This window comes from Ailuropoda melanoleuca, chromosome 5, assembly GCF_002007445.2.
Source record: "Ailuropoda melanoleuca isolate Jingjing chromosome 5, ASM200744v2, whole genome shotgun sequence".
Lineage (NCBI taxonomy): Eukaryota > Metazoa > Chordata > Mammalia > Carnivora > Ursidae > Ailuropoda > Ailuropoda melanoleuca.
In genome coordinates, this window is record NC_048222.1 from 82,255,758 (window position 1) to 82,282,278 (window position 26,521).

Genomic DNA, 26,521 nt, shown 5'->3' on the forward strand with positions numbered 1-26,521 from the left:
AAGACAGGAGAAAACAGTGGGGTGGGAATAGGGGTGGGCACACATATGCTGGCTGTGGGGCTCCAGGCAAGTTGCTCAGCCTCTCTATGAACAAGGGTCATGGACCCTACGAGGCAGACATGGCAAAGGCCAACGTGATGTATGGGGAGTGTCTCGCTCAAAGCAAATGATTGGTTGTTGCCCTTTTGAAATTCTGTTTGTTTTTAAATAAGCTTTTCCATTTTTCAGACATTGGGGGGGTAGGGTGATGGAATAGGTTTAATGATGACTTTTTGGGCTAAGCGATCGGTTTCTGAAAAGGAATGAACTGTTGATAACATATTTTGAGAGGAGTTTTAAAATTCTAGGGTTTTGACAACTGTCCCAGTCATTTGCTAATTGGCCACTGCTTTCACTCTCAACCATCTGCATTACCAAGGAACTAAAGAATTGTTATCATCGTGCTGCCATAGTTAGAGAGAAAAATTGTGCATGACATATGTAGATACTTCTCCATCCTGGATGGAGCTTGGTTCCCCTCACCTTCAGTGCAGAAGGGATTTGGAATGAAGTATGGAAAGGGAAGAACAGTAACTCCACAGTGGAGAATGCTGCCAGACACCACCTTAAGCAGGTGAATCAAGGTTAATGTCTCAAGGGGTAAGTCATGTTGTATTATATAACTTCGGTTACGGTATAAAGAGAAAAGTACTTCCCCTCTGTACTGTTCTTCCCCCAAACTCTTAACCCCAGTCTCATCATGAGAAAACATCAGACAAACCCAAAGTGAGGGACAATCTGCAGAATACTTGACCTTTGCAATTGTCAAGGTCATGGAAAACAAGGAAAGATGGGAAAACTGTTACACATCAGAGGAGAGTAAGGTGACAAGACAACTAAACTCGGAACTCACATCCAGGATTGAAGTGGGTCCTAGGGGGAAAAAGTCATTAATGAAAAATAGGTGAAATCTGTCTGGAGTTTATTTAATAACATTGTGCCAATGCAGATTTCTTTGTTCTGGCAAATGTACCATGGTTAGGTAAGATGGTAATATTAGGGGGAGCTGAGTGCCCGGTATACGTGAAGTCTCTAGACTATCTTTGTAACTTTTCTGTAAACCTAAAATTATTCCAAAATAAAAAGCCAAAAAAGATTATATTCATCCTACCTTAAAGCAGACATGGTCAAAAGGTGAGCCTGCTTGGGAAAACTGGAATCCATGGCACAGTGGTCCCTGCCCTCTCTTTGAACTTTCTGGAATGTAACAGGCCTTTTGCATTTTTTATCATTGTCTCCCCCAACCTGCACCTCAGTTCTGAAAAGTTCTGTATTTCTCTCTCTCTCTCTCTATTTAATATTTTATTTATTTATTTGTGAGAGAGAGAGAGAGAGAACACAGAGGGAGAGGGAGAAGCAGACTCCCCACTGAGCAGAGAGCCCATCGTGGCGTTCAATCTCAGGACCCCAGGATCATGACCTGAGTTGAAGGCAGAGGCTTAGCTGACTGAGCCACCCAGGTGCCCCGATGTTTCTCTCTCTTTGTGGCATTTCTCATCATTCATTTATTCTTTTTTCAGCGCACATTTTTTGAGCTCTGTGTCAGGGGCTTTAGGGCTAAGTACCCCACCCTCTGTCTGCCCAGCAATGCTCACTGTGCTGCTTCAGGCTCCCAGGCCTCCAAGAGCATGCCTCGAGTCCCAAACCTGACCCTCTCCTGGTGCGGAAGCAGAAGTCCAGAATGGAGGCTAGTGTGGGCCCTGACCCTGCGTGAAATGCCAGGATGGAATCTGCCATTCTCTGTGGGCCCAACCATCCCCACAGAATCTGTGGCCAGCCAAGCAGCTGTGAACTGTGCTGGGAAACAATTACCTGGGAGCCCCAGTGTGGCCTGAGGAATGTGGGAGCCAGCTCCTGCTTGAGTGACAACCTGGCCTGAGAGCCCACTATGCAGCCTTTGAGTCTGCAGCAGCCAGACAGAGCCACCAGGGGCCAGTGTCCTTGCTTGTAAGGGTCAGGTGTGTGGGGAGGTAGCAGGGGAGCCGGAGAGACCTGACCCCCCCAACCCCCACATGCCTCACCCCCTCCCCAGGCCCAGCAGAGCAGGTGTGCCCTGGTTGGAGGGTGATGTCCCAGCCAGATTAGAGAAAGAAGAAAGAATCATGAAGCTGTAGGAAGACAGCACTTAGATGAAAATCACAACAGTTAGATGAAGATCAGAAGCGAGAGCAACGATTACTGCTGGGCCTCGAGTCCTTTTCCTGTCACAGCTCCTGCTCCCTCCACTGCCAGCCCCTCTGCTTTGACTAAGCCAGCTCTGCACTGCTGCGGAGCGCTCCAGGCTGTGCTCCTGCTGCTGCTGCTCCCTCAGCTTGGGACCCCCTCCCCACCTTCTCATCTGGGCAAGTCCCACCTGTTCTAGCTCCTGGGACCAGTGCCACTGCCTTCTCTTTGGTCGCCAGTGCCCAAATCCATCCCTGTGTCCCCGTGAGCCTCCAACAAATGCTGAGGGCTCCTTATTGGCAGAAGTTTGGGACCTGAGCTCCCCTGGGACAGGGAGCTGCCCCCCCCCCTTTCATCCTCCTCTGGGTCCCAGCACTCAGGACAGTGTCTGGATTGGGGTGGGTGCCCTGTGAAATGGTTCTTGAGGGAAAGGAACAAGGGCAGGTTCTGGAATGCCAGTAAAGATTAAGATGGTAGGAAGAAAGCTTGAAGGCAGAAATGCACGTAAGATTTAATGACCACCCTTAGCCCCAGCGAGCTTCAGGGCCATCGCCACGCCCTGGGTTTTAATGGGGGCCCTTGTGGAAGAAGGTGGCTTTCACTAGGTCTCTGGTGTGTTCTGCTTGCTGCAAGGTGTGGTATCACCCAGGGGAAGATGCTGGGCCTTGGGGCCAGCCAGTTCTGCTCTAGGACCTGTTTCTGCCACTTCCAGCTGGGCGAGTGTGAGCAAAGGACCTAGAGCTCTGTATGAGGGGAGCAGATGCACCCAGCTTCAAGCCAGACAGGAGAACTAGATTGAGCAGGAATTTTGGAGCCGGAGCCTGAGGCTCGGAAGAGGCTCTGTCATGGTCCCTGCTGACCCTGTAGGACCCCCACTCACCACAGGCCACTGTGTGCTTTCTCACCAGAGGGCTGATATTTCCAAAACCCTGTTGTAGAAGGAGGTTCTCTTGGGTGCCTTGTCCTTTACCCCCTTCTGCTGGTTTCTTCGAATACCTTGATACCTGAGCTACTGGGCTAGGACCAGGGTGAGGTGAGCAAGTCTCCTGGGGTGCAGAGTTTAGGGAGGCCCTCACTCTCAGGGTTGCTCCGGGACAGGAAATGTTTGCACATGTTTCTGTAGTGTCTACAAGGATATGAGGTGGTCTGCGCTTAATGTATGAAGTTGGGAGTTCTGACCTCCGAAACCGCAGACCTTTGACGAGTTTCATGGGTCTAGGAGCTCTCTGAACTTGTCTGCAAGCTTATGTGCACATGCATGCTTCTATCACATTCCCAAAAGGATCCACAAACCTAAATGTCTGGAATCACCAAGTCCAATATTCAGTAATGATAATTTAACTTTATCTCTCAGTGTGTTGTGGATCCCAGGAATTAGAAAGAACGTGGGCATAGGAGTACTACAAAGCAACTGTGGCTTAGAAGTTCTCTAGCATAGAGGTTGGATAGCTGGCCTTTGGACCAGAAGGCTTGAGTTCAAGGTGTAGCCCTGCTGCTTCCTGACTGGGTGACCTTGAGCAACTCACCAAATGTCCTTGTGAAATAACAGTAGTTTGACCTCACTCTATTCTGACATGACTCAGGTAGGTTACTTTTACCCCGGAGTCTTACTTCTTTATTTCTTGGTAACAGCACATCACAGGGTTATAAGAATTAAACCCCAAAGCCCTAATTCTTAGGTGAGTTGAAACTGAAAAGTATACAACACTTCCACCTAGATTCTATTCAGTTCTCCACCTGAGAATCATCAGAGGAGTCCCTGTAATTTGCAAAAGGCACATTTCACATTGTAACTTTTTAAATTTGTTTTTATGTACAGTATTTATTTTGAGGTCTCAAAAGGGAGACCATGGTTTTGTTATGTTTCTCAAAGAGGAAATGCTTTTAATAGGACTGGAAAAAATGAGTCCAGATATTTTGGGTGTGCCACCCTCCCTGTCCCTCCCCACCATCCAGCTAGTTGGTCTGCTCGCTGTGTGCCTGGATCTCGATGCTTGGGGTGTTCAAAGGATTGCATTCCAGAATCAGGCTCGGGCACCCTTTCCTGGTGAAGGCATGTCATCCTAGGCTTGAGCTGAAGGCTGCTGTAAGAAATAACATAGGAAACTCACTGTGTCATCGTTACTATGATGCCACTGGACCGCTGTCCGCCGTTCCACTCAGGACCACCCTAAGTGGCAGGAGAATTCCTGTCAGGCTCCAGACCTGAGATATCTGTGCTGTTCTGGAGCAACGGATGTCCTAAAGACACTGACTCTTCAAACCGATAATTTCCCACTCTGTGCTTTGGATGCCAGGACACTTAGTCTAATTTGCATCTAACCACTAGCAATTGGGTAGCCCCATCCCCTGGTCTGTATTTCTGTGTAACCGGCTTTTACCCTCAAATTGGTTTCTCTGCCCTAATTTACCCTTTGGTCTTGATTTCTTCATCTTTTCTTCACGTCTTCATTCTCTCCTATTTGTTTCATGTTTGCTTTTGTAAGTGGCTTCAAATCTTTTTGGAAGTCCCAGAAAATGAATAAATAAACAAATAAATAAACAAAAACAGAACAGCATTTTTGAAAGAGCTCGGTGCGTGGTGTGGGGGCTTGGTAAGAATTCATTCCCTTTCTGTGTACAAAACATAGACTAATTCCTTGTTTGTTAGTTTTACCAAGGGGGCCAGCCTATGGTGAAATGCTCAGCTGTGAGTCTATTATAGGCACGTAAACAGCTTGTTCACTGCTTCTTTTTAGATATTCCACCTTGCGTTGTTACAAAGATTATGTGTAGCTATTTCATGTTAAGTTTCCCTTTATTCTTGCCATTTCTATAGTAGAATCGGATTTTTTAAAAGAAACTTATTTATTTATTTAGAGAGCGTGCTCACGAGTTGGGGAGGGTTGGGGTGGGGAAGGGGCAGAAGAGGAGGGAGAGAGAATCTTAAGGAGCCTCCGTGTGCAATGTGGGGCTGACGCAGGGCTTGATCTCACAACCCCGAGATCATGACCTGAGTCGAAGTCAAGAGTCGGTTGCTTAACCAACTGAGCCACCCAGGTGCCCCCAAGGAAATTTATTATTTTTCTTTAAGTATTGTGTTTGGAGATGGGATCAAAAGTAATAATCCATTTCATGATTTTGTTTGGGTGGCTTTATGGGAAAGGCTCACATTTCTTTCCCCTATGCATTTATGTGGAAAGGAATAATTTCCATGTTGTGGTATCCGTCTGTCTGTCTGATGGACTCCCTGGCAGTTGTCAGTGAAGTGGGGGTGGGGGGGAGGTTAAGTTAAGATAGGTACCTTCTAGACTGAAAGCAGTGGTATTCTGGTAATGTTGGTAAATGTTTAATAACCAGCTTTCCAGAAAACAAATGTCACATATATAAACATTTAAGTTTATTACAAATTGTACTGGTATAAAGAATATGTAACACATAATTTACAAATAATAACAAAATATGCAATATTCTTTATTATAGATACATACCATGGAGGCATAGATTCTCCACAGAGTGCTTTTGTTGACTTCTGCCAGATTCTTGTGTCCATGGTCAAGCTATAGTTGCAATTGACACACAAGTATAGGGGTGACATGGACATCGTTGATATCTTCATTTATGTTAAGAAGACCAGAGTGACAAAGACGTATCACACTATGCTCTGTAGGCAGTGATGTCACTGGCTTCTTTGCTAAATTGGCTAATAGTTTTTAATTACTCAAAAAAACTTTTTTCATTTTTTTGAGCTATTCACAGCTATAAATAGGACACATTTTAAAGTTGAACTTACATTATTAACATTTTCTCCATCACTGTATTAAGTCCCAAAAACGAACAACAAGGCAAATTGGCCCCAGGTTTGAAGCCCTTGCCTATTCCTGTGGTGTAAACACTCCTAGTAGCCAACTTCACGCTGTCCACGTGGCCTGGCTGCACACGGGGCTGGGAAGAGACACGCAGTAACGCACCATGAGATAGCATTTCCACCGCCAGATACGACTGATGCAAACAACCTCAAGAGCAGAGATAACAGTGAAATGTAGTGAAGTAACTAGGGAATGATGGCATTTGAGTGCTTATTACCTTCATTTTTAATAGAATTCACTTAATTGTATTTTATATAATTTAATTTTGATTTTATAAAATTTTAATTTTGTATGGATTAATTTTGAATAGTGATGTGCTTAACAAATGGCTCCCAAAATTCTCCCAAATTTAACAGTGGACCCCTACAAGCCTGTACAAGCTGGCCCCGGCACACTGCTGATGAGAAGCAGAATATCTCAGTTTCAAACCACAGATCAGCATCCTGTCTGCATCTGGCTTTGCAAAGCAGGGTCAAGTGGAGAACAGCCTGCCTTCTGGGATTTCCTCAGTCCTGAGCCTTGCAAAGGAGCCCTAGGCACCCAGGGGATCCTGCTGTGTGCTTGGTGGCAGGAGGGGTGTGCGTGGTCCTCGGTAGAGACCCTCTCCCTACAAGGGTCATGCCACTGCACCATTTCCTGCTGCGGGTGACCTAACTTTTGGAGACCACAGACCCCTGATGAGTTTCCTGGAGTTTATGACCTTCTTAAACTTGCACGCGAGCAGGGCACCTGAGTGGCTCAGTCGGTTAAGCATCTTCCTTCGGCTCAGGTCATGATCCCAAGGTCCTAGGATTGAGCCCCACATAGGGCTCCCATCTTAGCAGGGAATTTGCTTCTCCCTCTGCCACTCTCCCTGCTTGTGCTCACTTGTACTCTCAAGTAAATAAATAAAATCTTTAAAAAAAAAATCTTGCATGCAAGCTTTTGTGGAGGACATGGACAACCAGCTGCAAAGATCGTTTCTGGCTTTCATCAGATTTCAACATTCAGGAGGGGTTGGGACTGCTGGCACGGAAAGGATTAACTGCCAAGGGGTGAACATGGCTTTCCCATGTCATGGGAACATGGATCACCATGGGATTCTCTTCCTGCTCTAAGAATCACTCCTGGGAGGCCTTTGCCACCAGTGTCAGCTAGATGTACAAAGCTGAGATGTTTCCTCAAGGGAACCAGGTCTCAGTGAAGTACGGAGTGTTCGTTGTTGGCAACCGTCGAGGCTGAGATGGACAGGGTGACTCCTGCTCCCATCTGTCTTGACAACCAGGCCTGGTGGCTCTGTCCCAGGTGTGAGGAGGTAAAGTGGGGTGCCCCTTGTACCCATGTTTCTGCCAGAGCCTTATCTCAGCTGAAGCTGCTTGCCTCCTGGGCTGTCAGAGGAAAGAGCCAGCTCTCATCCTGTCTTCCTGGTCAAATAAAGCTTCCCAGGTTCCTTAGCTCCACCCTGTCAACCAAGACAAGTGGCCCTCTGAGAACCAGCAAATGGGAAGGGAAAATAACACCCCAGAGGGGCTTCTGCCTCAGACATCACAGGGGACAGGCCCTGTACTGATGTCTTGCCAAGACCCTGGCCTTTAGAAAGATCTTATTGGCTCGAATGATAGTTTCCTCACAGAAAGGTCACACTCCTTTGTGGCATAGGAAAAGGGTTGAAAAGCTTCCTCAGGAGGCCCCTCGGTGAGGGTGAGGGTGAGGGCGAACGTGGCATGCAGTGAGTGCAATGCCACATTCACTCCATTCCTGCCAAATGACACTTGACATTCATCCCGGTGGGCTTGGAGCCTTCTGCTTTCAAATCAGGTTCCTCTAATTGCTGCCTGCACAGAAAGTCCTTCTTAGGGTGTGCACTCCACCCTCCTCCCCATTCATTCCCCTCCTCTGACTCATTTGTGTGTTGTCCAACCTGCCACAGGGAGACAGCCCGCACGTAAGCAAATTGACGCCTCCGTGTTAGGTCCTTCTTTTCCTGTTGATCAGGAAGCCCCTTGACAACTGAATGAAGAAAAGGCATGAACAGAGTAGGGAAGAACTATGGGCCCTTGGGAGCTGGTTTTGTCCATATATAATGATGTCATTCGTTTGATATTTAAGATTTTCTTTGAATCTTCATGGTTACATACTTTCAGCTCCTTGCTGCGGAAATGTCTCCAATGCGGTGGTTTGCCACTGGAGGTCAGCCTGAGTGACTGAGGGTGTCCTGCATTTCCCACTCCTGTGAGATTCAGCCTGAGAAGGGAGTGCTTGTGGTTTTAGCAGATATCCTGGAGCTTTCTGGTATATGGTGTTTGGGGGAACTGTCCATTTTGGACCCTGTTTTAAGGATTTTATAAATAGAAAGGCAAAAAGAAAATCTCTTCAGGGAAGGAGGTTATTGACGCAGGATATGTTCTCTGTCTCTCACACACAGAGACACACACAGATACCCAGGCCCATGCACACATGTGAACACAGACACACACAGACTCGCACACATGCACAGACACGTGCAGGCATACACACACAGAGGCAACGTGCACATACCTACCACCAACAACAAAACACCACAAAAGTACCATCACAAATGCCATTGCAACAAAGTGAAGGAATAAAGTCTGCCCCATAAAGAGATTCCCAAGTTTCATCCATTTAGTAGAAATTCAGTTGCTCAAGTACCATCTTCCCTTAAGTTCTCGCTCATTCTTTTCATCATACAAAGTTTTCTCCTGCCAAATCGCAAGAAATGTCTGAGCAGATCCTGAGAAGGGAAGGAGCATCCCCTTCCTACTCCCCTCACCTCAGAGCCCAGACTGGTGTATCGGTGGCCGGCAGTTCCACAGAGCCACAGGGTCGTGGGGGGTTGGTGTTACAGGACGGGCCACAGAGCAGTAGAGGAAGGAGATGAAGAAGGCTCCAGGTCTGGCTCTTTCCCTGGGGGTGGCCTTCCTTGCCTGACTCCACACTGAGGATGCAGGATCTGAAAGCCTCAGGATCCCTGCCTGGTCTTTCACTGCCCTGCTGGGGTGACTAAGTCCCCTGGCATCTCAAGGAGGAGGCTTTGTTCCCCACGGAAGAAACCTAAAGTGTGGGGAAAGTGGGAGTCTTAGCAAAAGCCAAAGGGTGAGCTAGAACACTTACCAGTTTCCCTGAGTGAAGTCAACACTGTGGTAACATCTGTCCCCTCCTTTCTCAGATTTGTCCCCGGATCTCCACCGCTTTAGTTCAGGCCCTTCCTGCCTGTAGACTGGACAACTGCCACATCCTTAGAGCTCCTGTCTCTGCCTGCCCTGACCCACACTGCAGTCCGTCCTCTGTGTGGCTGGCAAGGTGTGTCTGAAGCTCAGATATGGCCCTATCACCCCCAGGGTAAAAATCTCCATTGACTCCTCAGTGCCTGAGAACAAAGCCCAGGCCTCGAGGGACCAGACAGCTGGTCTCCCCTCCCAGTTCCCCTCCTGTCATCCTTCTTCAGGTGTGTGGGGCCCAGTAGTCTTGTCCCCAACAACTCCCTATTGCCCATCACACCTCAGAGCTTGTGCTGAGCCTTCTTCTCTGTTTGAAATGCCCATCTCCCCAAAGAGAGTTCCTGGGCATCCTTGAAGTTCCAATCTCAAGGTCTTAGCCTCCGGGAGCCTTCCTGTGGCTGGGCCAGCAAGCATGGCTGACTGCTTCTGTCACTGAGACCAGCAGGGGGCTAGCATAGCAACGGCCTCAAGCTTCGTGCCAGGTGAACACAGCTCTCTGCCCTCATTCCCCAGGTGCACCACCCGGTTGTATCTCCAGTTCCCTTTTCTGTGGTCACACAGATAAGCAGGACCCACCTGACCCTCAGGCCAGACATCTAGCTCCTCACTCTACTTGGCCACCCATAGGGTGTCTCTCTAAGACAGCTGCGAAGCCACCTTGAAGCTCCCCATGACCCCTTTGCAAACCTAAAGGGTAAACAATGAACTGTTGAATTTGTCCCTTGGCTTTGTTTTCTTTTACCTTCCCAAGGTCACACTCAGAAATATATATTTGGGGGCGCCTGGGTGGCACAGCGGTTAAGCGTCTGCCTTCGGCTCCGGGCGTGATCCTGGCGTTATGGGATCGAGCCCCACGTCAGGCTCTTCCGCTATGAGCCGCTTCTTCCTCTCCCAGTCCCCCTGCTTGTGTTCCCTCTCTCACTGGCTGTCTCTATCTCTGTCAAATAAATAAATAAAATCTTTAAAAAAAAAAAAAGAAATATATATTTGGCTCATTTATCATTCATTAAAAAAAAAAAGGAATGTGCTGTTTGTGAGAACAAAGAGGCTAAGGGGAAATCTTTGACACTGTTGACAAGGACACCAGCTTCGTAGAAGGTAGAAGAGTGGGTTGAGGGAGTTTATTATGAAGGTGGTCTTAGCCTCTGGAAGAACATCTGGAAGCCTCAGGGAAGTCATGACAGAGTAGATCCATGAGGGGTGAATATGAATCTCGGTCCACACTTGGTGTGCAAAAATAGAATGTCTAGCCTGAGCATCTTGATTCATGCTGGGTATTGGGTAACAACCTCAGTGAGCTCAGCGCTCTCCCCCTTTCTCCAGGGTTGGGTCCCAATTCTGGGGTGGGGCTCATGGGGTTTAGGACTTTGGGGCAGCCCATCTGGTCTTCATCAGCAATCCACACAGGCTGCTGCTGGGTTGTCTCGTGCCAGCCTCTGACCCAGGTCAAGCCTTCCCCCAGGACTTTTGTGCCACATCATGGGGCGGGGGGTCATGACACCACTCCCGTGCCACTCTGCCCTGAGGGACTCTCACTGAGACCCCCTTGGCTCCTGTCTGCCCAGACTGACTCCTCGCATTTCTCTCAATCTGAGCCAAGAGACTTCTCTTGTTTCTCCTTTATTTCCCTGTGGCAATGGCTTCAACATGGGTGAGGAACAAAATAAGCGAACAGAAGAAGAAAAAAATCCATTCACATCTCAAAAAACACATGTCTGCTCTACCTGCTGACAAAAACCTTGGCTAAGCAAGAACGGTGGACTTGTGGCTTTGATTTTTTTTTTCCCAACACAGAGTACAGATGGACACCATGTTTCCAAACTGTGTCTACAAACTTGGGAGCTGTGAGAGCGCCCATGGATTGGGAAGAACAAGGGGAAGGGAATTGAGGCCGGTGGAGGGAGGAAAGATGTCTAGCCAACCAGTTCCAGCTGTGGGAGGAATGGACACAGGAACTTAGAGAGAAGAAAGCAGACAACCCTGCCCCCAGGAATGATCCGAGATCTGTTGAGTGTGGCCTAGACCACCAGGAGGATGTTGACACGCAGGTGAGCGCTGATGGGTCCTGCTAAGGTGGGGCCTGTAACTGCCTCTGAGGAGGGCAAGTTGCCCTGATTGGAGGGGAAGACAGTACCCACGTTTCGGCTACTGGGAGCCATCGGAGGAAGGGAAATCAATACTCTAAAGAAACTTTAAAGGGACAGAAGCCTGGTGACTCCAGTGAAAATAAAGGATCCAGTTCAGGGGGCCAGCCAGGACTTGGGATCTAGAAGTATCCAATCAGGGAATTCCAGTGGGCAGACTTGGGATCTAGAAGTATCCAATCAGGGAATTCCAGTGGGCAGACTTGGGAGTACAAGGGTTCAAGGGAAGATAAAGCTGCAAGGGGCTCAACCAGGCATTGGGGGGCACAGATGACTTAAGTAAGACTGTAGGGTGACCTCAAATTATGACTGGAGGAAGAGCGTGAGACCAAGAAGGGGAAGAAACCAGGAGAGATGAGAAGATCATGGCCAAGAGTGCCAGCCTGTACCAAGCTAGCTCTGTCCCTGAGACTGTGTTTCTACAACAGACACTGGTCTCGCTATCTTGGCTGGGGGACTTCCTCTCTCTGGGCTTCAGGTTCTGACTCTGCCAAATGAGGCGGTAGGCTAGGTGGGCTCTGAGCATTCCTTCCAGTCAACCTTTTGCTGGTCTATTTGGCACATCATGCATATGGGTTGAACGTGGAAGAGCTGCCGGTACTTGAGTGATAAGAAGTATGTCACATGCTTTGCACCACAATCTCACTTAATTCCTGCAAAAAGCCCTGTGATATCATCAGGAACTCACCAAAGGCCTGGGGGGTTGGAAGGTCAGAGCCCAGATGCAGACTCAGGTCTGTGTGACTCCAAAACCAGGGCTCTTAGCTCTTCATTATTCGGTCTCTCAGCTGCCCACTGTGAGCAGAGTCCTGACCCAGGCCTACAGTAAGGACAGGAGAGGCTTAGCCCCCGTGTCAAGGCAAACACATGCTGTGAAATCGCAGCTTGCAGCACCACATGCAGCAACAGAGCAGAAATGGACAGCCAAGGAAGGAGGAGCAAAGGGTGGCGCTCGCTTAGCATCCGGGAAACCTCTGGCTGAGGAGGCATCTAGCACCAGCTTGCCTGAAGAAATGGCCCTCCAGAGAACGCCTGTCTTATCCTGTAGGCCGGGTCAGCACCTGCCAACTTGGCTTTTCCCTCTCTGGGTCAGCATCACCTGCGTCTACCCAGCAGCTCAAACCTCCTTGACATCTCCATTCTTTTCTCTGTTGCTCCCCACATCCGTCTGCCCTTGGGGATAGGCCCTGAGGACACACGTGAGAGTGGCTAAAGTCAGACATGTACAACCATCCTCCTCACCCCAATCTGTCTGTGACCAGGCTGTCCCTGAGGTCCTGCCACACGCCTTGGGGCCATCTGATGAGGGAGCCACTCACTGATCCATGGTCCAGGAGAGCCATGATAGAGGAGTTTAGGATGGGTTTCTCAGGGCCCAAGAGACCAGCTGAGGGCTTTGAGAAGGAAATGCTGGGTGTGCAGCGCAAGGGCAGTGCTCCCACTGCTCACGTCCCCCAGCTGCGGGCACCTACAGGACAGGGAGGCAGCTGGCGCTTGTCCTGGGAGCAGTGAGCCAAAGCACGTGCTCCCTTTACTTGGGAGGCTTGGTATTAATGAGTAGTGTGCTGACCGTGACCTTTAAGAAGGTCGAATGGCCTCCTGATGGCTGGAGCTGCTGCCCCTTCAGCAAGCTGCACTTTGGGAAGCTTTTCTTTCTTTCCTTTTGTTTTCTTTCTTTTCTTTTTTAAAAGCTTTTCTTTATTTATTGGAGAGAGAGAACAAGAGCACAAGCTGGGGAGGGGAGTTGCAGTGAAGGGATAGAGGCAGAGGGAGAAGAAGACTCCATGATGAGCAGGGAACCTGATGCAAGACTTGATCCCAGGATCCTGGGATCATGACCTGAGCTGAAGGCAGATGCTTAACCCACTGAGCCATCCAGGTGTCCCCAGGAAGCTTTTCCGGAATTGTCTTTTCGGGTCTGTTGTGATAGCAGCCAACCTCCCAGCACCCATGGGGTCCCCATGTCTGTTTCCAGCACGAGCAGGCATCAGACAAGTCATTTACCTCGGACTCTGTGGGTCAGCCCACCTGTGCATGGCATGAATCAGAACACCAGAGGCTCGCGTGGGTTTAGACACGAATGTCCTCAGGCTGTTTGAATGAGCCTGTCTCCCCATTGGCTAGCTCAGATGCCGAGGACCTAAACCGTGGAGGGTGGTGATGGAGGGTGGTAGCAATGAATGTGCTCTCACTGCTCTTTCAGTGGCAGGCTTGGTTTTGTGTTTGGGGGGGGGAGCCTGGGGGAGCTCTGACCTGGTCTGCCCTCCCTGCCCACCGTCTCAGCCTGCTCAGGAGGGAAGCCCCAGAACGAGCCACTGCTGGGAGGCAGGACAAGGCCACGGTCATTTGGAAGAACAGGCTGATTTTGTACAGATTTATCGTTTCTCTCCTTACTTGACAACTGTAAACATTAGATAATACCCCCAATATTTGAAAATAGATACAAACCCTCAATAATTCTACTAACCTCACATTTTTCTCCAAGAGCTACTTATCTTGTTCATGTGATACAGTTTTTAATGGCTGGAAACATAAGGAGCATAACAGGTTGGATTCTGCTTTTCTTCCTTCCTTCCTTCTTTGCATCCTAACATAAGCATCTTTTCCGTGGCAACCTGTCTTTAAGATGATCATTTTTGTGGCTGCGTAACATTTCATTGTGTTAACTCTGCTTCACCATTTCAACTGGACATTTGGTTTGCTGCTGCTGCCTCTTCTTGTTCTTCCACATTATAGAGGGCTATGATTAAATACAAAATAACGTGTAGTTTGCAAAGCCATGCTGAGCCCCATGATGCAGCTGAAGGCTATTCTTTCCTAATCCCTCCAAGGAACACCAATTATCCAGGGAGCCGAAACGCTCATTTTGAGGGTGGAGTTGGGTGGACTTTGAACTGCATTCTATGTCCTGGTGATGGTGGCCGGAGTGCTTCGTCCTCTCCCGTCCAGCTCCTTGTGGTTGGCAACCATATTTGTCAGCCACGGAGACTGATGTGGTCTTTGGCCAGAGAACAGGTTTCCTCTCTGTGAAATGAAGTGACTCATGAAGAAACAAAACCGGGGTGCCTGGCTGGCTCAGTCGCTTAAGCGTTGGACTCTTGATTTCGGATCAGGTCATATCTCAAGGTCGTGAGATCGAGCCTCCTCTCAGGGGCTCTGTGCTCAGCAGGGAGTCTGCTTCTTTCCCTCTTCCTGTGCCCCCCCAACTCTCTCTCTCTCTCAAATAAATAAGTCTTTTAAAAAGTTAAGAAATAAAACCCAAGTCTTTGGTCTCATCTGTCCCAAGGTTCTTAATCAGAGGTCTGCGAATTGCTGTGGGGGCTTTTAGAGGGAAGGGTGCCGAAACTGGGCACATGTGTGTACAAAAGTGTATTTTCTGAGGAAAATCTGTATTCACCAGATTCTCAAAGAAGGCTGTGACCCCAAAATTGTTTTAAAAGACATCTGATCTCTCTCTCACACACACACACACACACACACGCACTCTCACCCCACACGCTCCCCACAGCTCCTTTTGGGAGGCTGGGATTAAAATGAAAGAATCCTAAAGATCTATGTTTATATACAGAGGTCCAGTCATGTGGTGGAGAACATATTATCCCCATTTTAAGGATGAGAAAACTGAGGCTCAGAAATACTTCTAAGGGCATACAGCTAGCATGTGGGGAGCCTTGGATTTGAACCCATGTCTGTTTCACCAAGCAAGTCTGTATATGCATACCCATTATGCTAAAGTGCCTTATGGTTAAGAGAATTGTTTCTATTTTTAGTTCTTTAACCAAAGTGAATTGCTATGTATTAAAGAGAGAGATTCTGCTGTGATTGTGGCCATCCCCAGTGCTTAACTAAAGGAAATATTTTGGCATTTTTTAAAGCCTTGCATTTTTCTCCAGGGAGTCAGGCTGATACAGAAATATTTGTGGTTGGTTAATTGTTCTTTCCCGCTACAAACATTAACCATAGGAGGTGGTGTGTTTATCAAACTGAAATGTTGCCGCTCAAGGCTTAAGGAGCCGAAGAAACTTTGAAATTCAAGAGACCAAATCTGACAGTTCAACCCAACGGGTGGGAGAAGGCTCATGATTCCCTGAATATCACTGGGCCCTTTTCAAACAGATGTTTTTATTAACAACAAAATATCTGGCACCAGTAAGTGACTCTGGTTTCCTAAATGTGTTTGATTTCCTTTCTTTTAGTATTCCTGTGCTAAATCTCCTTAAACTCCAGTACATACCTGGAGGCTAAGAAGGTGGGGCATAATTCCATTTCACTCTCCTTGCTTCCTCTGGGAATCTCTGCTAGATTAGCCACTTATTATTACTGAAAACTGGCAGCCCGTAAAGGGGAAAGACTTCCTCAGTGATGTTGTAAGTGTTGCGTGGTGACAGACGGTAGCTACACTTGTCGTGAGCACAGAACACATAGTGTCGAATCAGTACATTGTACACCTGAAACTAATGTAACATTGTTGTGTCAACTAGACTTCAATTTAAAAAAAAAGAAGTGACGGGGAGACTTCCTGAAATATAGGAAAAAATTATGCAATAAAAGAAAGGAAATTATAATTTAATTTTGGGCGTCTTAGATGTAATACAACATTAAACATTAGATCAGTGTGCCTTCTTGATCCCAAAGTGTTGGTTAATGATCAATAATCGATATTTAAAAGTAACACTGGCTTTGGTAATAAATGACACCGTTCTGTCATTGTCCTGGTAAATTAAACTGTTTGCTCTTCATGGCAATGAAGTACTGGGTGGGGGATTAATAAAAAGGCATTTTCTGATGTCTGGGTTTCTCTGATTAATTAATTAATTCATCTATTCATTCAAAACAAGAGAAACATTTAGTGCATATCTTGTATGTTCAAATACTAAGAATGGCCCTGAAGATACAAAGATTGAAAAAAAAAATTCCCTTCCCTTGAGGCACTCACAAGGAGTCTGATTTAGAAGACGGGCATTAAACTAAGGGCCAAATATACTGTGGTGGGTGTTGTAAGGAATGCTGTGGGCACAGGGGAGGGATGACAGGACAGAGTGCCAAGAAAGGCTCCCCAGAGCTGGCCATGCCTGGACTAAGTCTTAAATGAAGACTCGTTCTTCTGTCAGATCCAAGGAACGACACCCAAGAAAATCATGTTGGGTGTTCTTTAGCTCTTTTCCAGAACCTATTGTCGTTTCTTAACATGGTCTAATCAAGATCATTCGCACGAAATCCTCATTCTAAACACTGCACTGAAGTCAGCCAGCCAACACGTCAGTTATCCAACAGCGATATGGATAGTCTGAAGACTAATGGTTCTGAACTTTTGGGCTTTGAAACTGTGGTCTCAACAGAGGTTTTTCTATGGTACTTTAAGGTTTACAAATTAATTAATGATTTAATTTGATCCTTTAAGGCAAGTGGGAAACCCCATTGTATAGATGGCCCCATTGTATAGATAAAGCAATCTTTAAGGCTCAGAGAGATTTAAAAATCTTCCTGGGGGTGCATGGTTGGCTTGGTTAAGCATCTGACTCTTGATTTCATGATCTCAGGGTCGTGAGATTGCCCCACATGGGGCTTGTGCTGGGCATGGAGCCTGCTTAAGATTCTCTCTCTCTGACTATGGACTATGAGAAACAAACTGAGGGCCTCAGAGGAGAGGGGGGTGGGGGATTGGGATAGACCGGTGATGGGTAGTAAGGAGGGCACGTATTGCATGGTACACTGGGTGTTATACACAACTAATGAATCGTCGAACTTTACATCGGAAACCGGGGATGTACTGTATGGTGACTAACATAATATAATAAAAAATCATTAAAAAAAAAAGATTCTCTCTCTCTCTCTCTTTGCCCCTCCCCTGCCCCTGCTCATGCTCTCTTAAAAAAAAAAAAATCTTGTCCCAAATCACACAGACTTCTAAACAAATAAATATGATGATTTCTTGCTGGCTTAGAGTCACTACTATTATTGTGCCATGCTATAATAATAATAATAGTAACTGACATTTATTTAGTGCTCACTATGTGGTAAAGTACTATTCTAAGTACTTTACATATTTCATCTTATTTAATATACAGCCATTCAGGAACTTCCCTTCATAAAAGCATTTTTGGCTTTCTTTGCCTTTGCCTTATCTTACAAATGAATCCAGATTATTCACTTTCAAGGTTTTTCTGGGCAACATAACATGATTGCCTTTCTAAAAACTTATTTACTCAAGGAAGGCTGAAGTGAGTTTCTCTCAACATTTTTTGGCCCTCGGGAGAATATTTCTTTCCGTGTTTTATCACAACCTACCTCATCTTTTGCCTCCACACCCACCTCCTGGACTAGCCCTGACGTCCGCACCCTGGACCTGGCTGAGGCTGCTGATGACACTGTGTGGCTGGTTTAGGAACCAGGACTCCAAATCTTAGAATGAGTGACAACAGGTTGGGCAGTGGAGCTGCCCAAAGCAGGGTAGCAAGCTGGAGGGCGGCAGAAATGAAGACACTGTGATGAGGGCAGTGGGAGTTGAGCGGGGAAGAGAAACCAGGAGAACCATTTCCAGTGGGATCTCTGAGTCACTGCCCTGGGCTCTTTTGGGCAATGAGAATTCAGGGGCTGGGCCATCTCTTTATTTCGTTCTCGTTCTCAGGAGCCCTCAGCAGAGCCCGGGGTCCCCCCAGAACCCCCTGTTCCTCTGTACCTCCAGAAATCTGCAGTGGGATTGCGGGCCCACCACACGCTAGGGCTGAGGGCTGAGTGGTGATCATCCTTCTAAAGTCCTCATCATATGGATGAGGAGGGGGAAGCAGAGAGGGGAGGTGATGGGCCGGAGACCGCGCCATGGGCTACTAAATGGATACTGAATGACCCAGGGACGCCCTGTAGGCATTATAAGGTGTTAAAGTGGCTTCTGAATACTCAGAAAGAGGTAGGACATGCTTGGAACAGGTTGGGAGCATTTATTAAATTCCACGTTATTTAAACTTGGTCAGTTGGCAGACCACATATCTTATGTTGTATGTGGAGGCCGTGTGAGAGCAAGACTTTGGGTAACCAGCGCAACCCACCAGCCAGCCAAGCCGGGTCTCAGAGAAGCCTATGCCTTCGAGGGTGTTTAACCTACTGGTGTTTTGTGAGGGAAATAGTTAGGATTTTTTAAAAAATTTAATCGTGTATTTACATATGTATTTATTTACATAGAGAGTGCAAGTGGGGGGAGGGGCAGAGGGAGAGAGAGAATCTCAAGCAAACTCCCTGCTGAGCACAGAGCTGGATGTGGGGCTTGATCTCACAACCCTGAGATCATGACCCAAGCCAAAATCAAGAATTGGACACTTAACCGACTTCACCACCCAGGCGCCCTTAAGATTTTTTTTTTTTATTGGTCATAATGACTATGACATTTTATTATATTGAACCTGATGAAACCTATAACGATAGCTGGTCTGTTGAGCTATCTAGACTTTTCCCATCTGGTACAAGGGACCATTTTGTTTCAGCAGCTCAGGGATTTTAAGGAAAATCCTCTCTTTCCATGAATAGGGTCTGGACACGTTCTCTGTCCCTATCACCTTCCCTGTGTGCTGCTAATTGCTGACTCAAGGGGTCATTCCAGGTCAGCTGAAAAACACAATTAAATAATAGGGCCACAGTCTGTCCACGGGGTTCTCCCATCACTGCTCAGTTCACTTTGAGAAAAGCCAGTTGTCGAAAGAAAAAGAAAGAAAGAAAAGGGAAGAGAAGAGAAGAGAAGAGGAGAAGAGAAGAGAAAGAAAAGAGAAAAGAAAGAAAAGAAAAAAAAGAAAAGAAAAGAAAAGAAAAAAGAAAGGAAAGCCAGTTGTCCTTCTGTGAAGGATGTATTCATGTCTCAGTCTCACTCTGAAGCCATAGTTGTAAGCAGAACTAAATATCGGGACAAAGGTGTCCAGGTGCCACAGGTAAGAGACCTGCAGTGGCCTCCCTCAGGGTGTCCCCAGTTCTTGCAAGTTGAAAAGCAGGTCTGAAGAGCAGAGTGAGGGACCTTCCTGAATTCTGAGCTCTGAGTGGAGGGGAGGTGCGGGGGGGGGGAGCAAGCCTGAGCAGAGACACTCCTGGCTGCCTGCCCAGTGGACCTTCTCAGCCACCCCCCGTCCTAACCCCTACAACCTTCCCATCTGCCCACTTCTGGGCTCGAGTAGCCCCTAGGCCACTGTCTCCCAGCAGCTTTTCTGGTGTGTGCACAACAGGGCTGGGGTACTGGGTGGGAGGGCTTTAAAAATACAGATTCTTGGCCCCACTTCAGACTTTCTGAATCATGTGGGGAGCCCAGGAATCTGTTATGGCCCCAGATGGCACCTAACACAACAGCCAGGACGCTCTGCCTGCACGGGGATCGGGACCCAGTGACCTCACCTCTGCCCCACATGTTTTTGGCCACCTCCCATTCCAGGGTCAGTCACACATGGCCTCAGCCTCCTTTGGAATCCTCCCACCACTCCCGGATCAAGTGTCTTTTCTGGGACTCCTTCCCCTGTTTGCCGCCTATGGGTCCGGCAGTCCCCACGAACGCCCACAGGCCTCATGCGTATGTCTTCAGGGTTTTGCTGTCTTGCCAGTAGGCACCACAAGGAAGAGATCCATCCGTGGGCTGGCAGTGGAGGTGGCCAGAGCAGAGGAATGAAGGTGGATAAGCCCCAGTCTGCAGCCCGGCCTGACCCCACAGCTGGCTGAGGGGTCACAGGCAAATTTCCTTGGGTCATCCCCATTTTTTTTAATATGTAAAGTGGCTGCCTATGGGGGGTGGCGGGGGTGGGTGGTGTGGTGTGAGGATTAAATGGAAGCTGGAACATAATGTGAACCCAGGGAGCTTGTCAGTGGCTTAACACCACGTCCCCAGGGCCTGACAGAGTGCCCAGAACAAGTAGGTCCCCGGCACCCATGCGCTCTCCCCTCGCTCCTTTTACCTTGGCATATTTCTCATGACATGACTTTCCTCTCTGTTGCTTCTTTGTTTCCTGTTGCCCTAATCTGTGCATTTTGTTTTCTCCTTCCTTCCATTTTCTTTGACTTCATTCTTTTTCTTCTTACCTCGTTCATTTGCAGATCCTTGTCTTTTCTAATAGTAGTGTATGCATTTAAAATATAATTTTTCCTTAGAAGGACAATTTTAGCCCTGACACTCCTTTCTACCTTGTACTCTACACAGCTGTGTTGTAAGAGGCAGGGTGCTAGTGGACATCAACAACCTGAGCCACTTCCTTCACCTCTCTTTTCTTCAGAGCAGTGGTTTCAAATGAGGAATCATCGCCCTTTAGTTTTTCATAGAATCGATTCAGTGGATTGTCACAAGCCTTTAAAACATGAAATAAACAGAGAATAGGAGAAAATATTTGCAAATCATCTTTCTGATAAGGGATTAATATCTAGAGTATATGACGAACTCCTACAACTCAACAACTAAAAAAAAACCTGATTTAAAAATGGGCAAAGGATTTAAATAGACATTTTCCCAAAGAAGATATACAAATGTCCAACCACATTTAAAGATGCTCAACATTACTAATCATTGGGGGAAATGAAAATCAGCAGCACAATGAGATATCACCTCCCACCCTTTAGGATGGCTACTAACAAAAAAAATAGAAAACACGTGTAGGAGAGGATGAGGAGAAGGGGAACACTTGTGCACTGTTGGTGGGAATGCAAAGTGGTGCAGCCACTCTGGAGAACAGAACGGCAGCTCCTCAAAAATTAAAAATAGAAAGACCCTCTGATGCAGCAATTGCACATGTAGGTAATATTCCCACAAAAATTGAACATGGGGTCTCGAAGAAATGTTTACATATTCATTTTCATAGTGGCATTGTTCATAGTAGCCATGTTTGAAGGGATAAACAACGGGTAAGCAAATTGTTGCATATTCATACACTGGAATAGTATTCAGCCTTAAAAGGAAGGAAATTCAAATACATGCCACAACCTGGATTAACCTTGAGAACCTTACGCTAAACGAAATGAGCCAGTTAGGAAAGGACAGATTCTGAATGATGCCACTTACATGAAGTATCTACGGTAATCAAATTCATAAAGACACAAAGTAGAGAGGTGGTTGCTGGGGGCTGGTGGAGGGGGAATGGGGAGTTGTGCTTTAATGGACATAGGGTTTCGATACTGCAAGATGAAAAAGCTCTGGAATTGGTCCCACAACAATGTGAATCTACTTAACATCGCTGCACTCCACACTTAAAAATTACGATGGTAAATTTTATGTTATGTGTACTTTACCACAATTAAAACTTGAAAAGAAAAGGAAGTAGGCTAGACTATAGAATATCCTAATGCATTGCTTGAAGTAAGGGTGGAAAGGTTTCATGAACCTTTGTTTCATGGTGGCGGGCGTTTGTGTGCCTTTGTGCGCCTGGGTACGTCCTAGCTCACAGATGGACAGTATTTCTCACTGATGGTCACAGTGAAAAAGGAGAAGAATTTTGACAAGCACTGCTGCGGACAACCTCAGACCACAGAGCGCGGGGAGGGTGCTGGCCATCTGTGTGGGGCGCTCTCCCCTCCCTGTGTGGGGCAGCAGAGAGCAGAGAGCAGAAGTGGGGCTGCTGGTGATCTTTTGTCATTTCCCAGGGTCTTCCTGATCTGCTCAAGAAACACTTATTGATGTCTTTTGAGAAAAGGATAATCTAGTAGGTCTTATCCATTCTTCATCTTCTTCCATTTATCCCAAGATCTAAAATCAGAACACTCAATGGGTGTGCAAGGGAAAAGAAATGACAAGTATTTAGCACAGTCAGTAATTGTGGAAGGAGGGAGGTAGGGAAGGAGAGGAGGGAGAGAGAAAGGGTAGGAAGAAGGAATCACAGAAGGAAGGAAACAGGTGGGGATAAAGATAAGATTGGTCTAGATTTCCCAGGCTTGCAGATTTTATGTAAACCCTCTGTACCCTCAGGAAGCTAAGAGACTCATTGGAAGCCTTCCTGAGGGGAAGAGGGAACAGAGGTCCGGAAATCTCAGGTGTGGTCTGCAAAAGAGACAGGGAGAAGCACTCCATGCTTCTGGGCCTTCAAGACACTAGGTCTCCTCTTGGGGAAGGAAAAAAGGCTAAAAACTGCCCTACCAGCATGCCCAGAGGGAGACATTCTCTCTCTCTAGCAATTATGGAGGGGAGCCTATTGAAAGTGAAAGCGTGGAGTGTGTGTTTAACAAAGCAGCTACCATCAGCATGTGGTTTATAACGTCTGTAGAGTGTAGCACACAGAAGATGCCAGAAGTTCTCCGAGTGGCTCCCAGATGAGCAGAGTGCAGACCTGCAAAGAAGACTCAGAGCTGTGGCTGAAATGTATTCACTGTGATTTATAATCCCTACTCTTCCTGCTATGGTGGGGAAAGTGACAGCAGTGGTCTGGGCCATGAGGTGAAGAGAAAAGGCAAGGACTAGAGTGAGGGGGTGGGATTCCTGATGCATCATTGTGTCACTCCAAGCTCAGCACCCTCCCCTCCAAAATCTCACAAGGCTGCTGCAAAGACCACATTCGATGACACGTGCGATTGCCAACATAGATGTTAGGACAGGCGCCATGTTAGAAGAGGGGCCGTCCATTCATTGACTCAAAAACATCTGTGCACGGCTACTACATGCAGGCCATGGAGCTACATCCATGGGCAAAAACAAAGGCCTACTCTCATGGGGCTCCTCTTCCGGTGGGGGGAGAGGATACTGAACAAATTAGTAAATACACAGTGTCAAGGGGCGATCGGGGCTACGGAGTAAAATAAACCCAAATGAAGTGCCTGGGGTGGGAGTGGATGCGGCTTGTGTTATCTTCAGACAGCAGAGACGGTCCTGCTGTTACTCAGGGCACATTTGAGCGGAATCAGAAGGAGGTGAAGGAGCCAGCAATGTGTGGGGAAGGATGCCACAGGCAGAGGAAGAACGAGTGTAAATGCCCCAAGGTGGGAGTGTGTGGGCTTGTTGAACGCCCAGGAGGGAAGCCAGTGTGCTGGGAGCAGTGTGGGCACAGGGAGAGCGGGAGGAGACCAGGAGGGAGAAGGGAATGGTGTGGATCGCGGGCTTTGTCTGACATGGTAATAAGGACTTTGGTGTTTGTGTGTGTGTGTGTGTGTGTGCACGTGTGCACGCACGCACGGTGAAATATACATCATATAAAATTGATCATCTTAAGGGCGCAGTTCAGTGACACTAAGTACATTCCCATTGCTGTGTGACCCATGACAATCATGCACCTCCCAGCCTCCAAGCACACCCGGACCTTGCAGACACCTCTGCAGCCCAACCTGTTGTCACGCTTATACCTTGCTCCTCTGTGCCTCACTTGCTTCCAGAGCATATTTGAAAGAGAGTTTTCCTTGGGCTTGTGGGAATGAGTGGCACCTTGTAAGGGCGGAAGCTCGCCACCCGGCTCCTGAAGACCATGCTCCTTGCCTGGCCGCACCAGCCACCCAGGAGACCCTGCCTGTCACCAGTGCAGCCCGGTTCTGCAGTCAGAGCTCTCTTAGCCCTGTGAGATGGTGGGGTTCTGTTCCCCAAGGGCCCAAGAATTGGACCCTGAGTCAGGGCCCCCCTCTCAGAGCTGAGAGTGACTCTTGGAAAGCCACTTCTCCATAGCAGCCGCAGCTAGAGCAGCCCAGCCCTGTGCCCACAGTGGAGGTTGGGGGGTTGTGGGGGGAGCCCCAGGAAGAGTCATCAGAAAAATGTGGGAGCCACGCATCCTTGGATGGCTGACGGTCAGTGAGTGCCATGGTTCCAGGCTCCCAGAGCTCACTTCCCAGAAGAGGAAACAGAGGCCGGGAGAGGGCAAGGGAATGTGCAGGGTCCACCGCCCTTTGAAGGCTGCATCAGGTCTAGAGCCTGATTCTAGTTGCCGAAGAGCTGGCAGCCCCCAACTGAGCAGCCCTAGGGCTTCGCAAAGGCACCAGGGGCCCTTCATCCACAAGGCGTAGACCAACTTTCCAGTTCAGGCTCCAGCTAAGGCTTTAGATCGGCTTCACATAATCAAGTACCACTTTCCCGTGTGTTTATTCAGCGCATTCAGTGTTTACAAATGGACCTGTCCAATCCCTGCTGGTTACTGGGTTCTACGTCTGAATGCAGATGCCCCACAGCAGGGGGCAGGGGGTGCAGCAAAAGGTTCTAGTTCTTCACGAGGTTGGAAGGGTATCTCTTTCCTCTCCCCTCCCCACCACATCTGAAAGTCATCCTCACCTTCTCATCAGCACCTCACCGTTTCTATGCACTTCCCCCACTTCCACTGACAACACCCCTGTCCCACTGCTTGTCACCGTGCCTCCTGGGTGGCCTCCTACCTAGCGACTCTGCTTTCGGGCTCTCACTTCACAATCTCCTCCACACAGCAGCCACAGTGATCTTAAAAGGTAAGTCAGCTTTGCTTAAAATATTTTAATGTGGCATTTTGAAAGAAAGCCCAACTCCTTCTTCCTCTGCGCCCCCTTCTTTGCCTTCACCTCCCTGGCCTTCCTGCTCGCCCTGTTCCAAGCACACAGACCCCACCACCCCTTGGCATGCCCTCCTCAGAGCCTTCCCCACTGCTGTTCCCACTGCCCTTCCCGACCTTTGCAGAGCTGCCGCTTCAATTTAAAAATGTCACGCCCTGGCAGAGGTCTTTCCTCGTCGTCTGAATAACCTAGCGGTAATTCTGTCATATTGTCCTCTACTTTCTGCCCCGCGCTTACCTCTTTTGGAAATGATTGGCCATTTACTTATTTGCTCTCCAGCTTCCCCTTCCCCGGCCACCTGTCGACTAGAAAGCCAACTCTGGAGGGGGAACCTGGGCTGTCTTGTTCCCATTCCGCATCTGGCGCTCACCCCACAGCATGGCTCAGGGTCTGTGCTCAAAGGTATTTGCTGGGGGCAGAATGAGGCCCTCACAGGGAGGAATGAGATGGTTCTGGGCTGCCAGAGGCCCCTGCGGCAGTCAGGTGGGGCTCGTTCTTCCGTGCAGCTGCTGGAAGCCCACATTGTCATCGTCTTTCTGGAAAGCAGTTTGACAGTTTGGATCAGGAATCCTGAAACAGTTCCACACAGTACTGACCCAAAATAGTTTTCCTTCTGAGAACCTAAACCAAGGGGGAAAAAATCTGAAACGTAGGCCGCAATTTACGCACAAATATTAGATAAAGCTGTATACGTATGTGTGTGCGCACACATGCAGTAGGGGGAAATTTTAAAATTGTGTTTATTGTAAGTCTGAGTGATAAAAAAAAAAGCCTACGGTGTAGCATTCAGTGATAAGAGGAATATAAAAGCATATGTACAGCCCGGTCATAGCTAATATGTATTTAAATGCTATTTGAGCCAGGCACCGAGGACTGACTTTTTATCTCCTGCTTCTTTCCTCTCTCCCCGTGAGGCTGTTATTATTATTTTACTGCCTGGGAAAATGAGATTTCAAAAGATCAAGGATATTGATGATAATGGTGTAGTTTATAAATCATAAAGTCAGGATTCAAATCCGTTCCAAAGATTCCATTTTCAACAATGCTCCACACTGATTTCATCTTTGGAAAAGCTCCCTCCCCCACGCCCAAAAAAGACTAAGACGAAATACACCAAAATATTAACAGAGGTTGCCTCAGGGTGTTGGGATTATAGAAGATTTTCTTCTTTGGAACTTATTTATATTTCAATTTGTTGCTATAATGAGTACATATTATTTTCATACAAAGTTTTCAGTTTTATTAAAAAATAGGTTGTCACACACAAAACTATAGATAAATTTGGCTTATCAATATAGAAGCAAAAATATTTTTAGAAAAGTGATTTGAGTCAAATATGATACGTAATACAGTGTGACTAAGTAGAGTTCATGTCATCGTGAAAGGAAAATTCAACATTAAGAAAAATATTAATCTGTCACATCAGCAAGTCAAAATAGAAATGTAATTGTTGATAATTGTCCTGAGAGATATTTTGAAAGACATTAAACAGAATTCAGTGACTTTCCTGTGAAAGCTTCTTATAACCTAGGGGAAAGGAAAACTTTCCAGATATCTATTGAAAGCCAACAGTCAAATTCAAGATAAATGAGACACGCCTAATGTTGGTATTATTTAACTTTGTTTTGGAAATTTTAGCCTGTGTAATATAACAGGACAGAGCAGTAAA

General features: G+C 47.4%; 1 protein-coding gene across 2 annotated transcripts in view; it reads left to right on the plus strand.

Annotated features, from left to right (window-relative positions):
- The window catches only part of BLK (BLK proto-oncogene, Src family tyrosine kinase), a 71,416-nt gene that overhangs the window by 467 nt on the left and 44,428 nt on the right, over positions 1-26,521 (plus strand). Inside the window, exon 1 of one of the 2 annotated variants that reach the window (XM_034661365.1) lies at positions 24,606-24,771. The exons of the other annotated variant lie outside the window; for it this stretch is intronic. The gene's annotated coding sequence lies outside the window, so the exon portion shown is untranslated. Of the gene's footprint in view, positions 1-24,605; positions 24,772-26,521 lie in introns of those variants that run through there. 2 annotated transcript variants of the gene reach the window in all.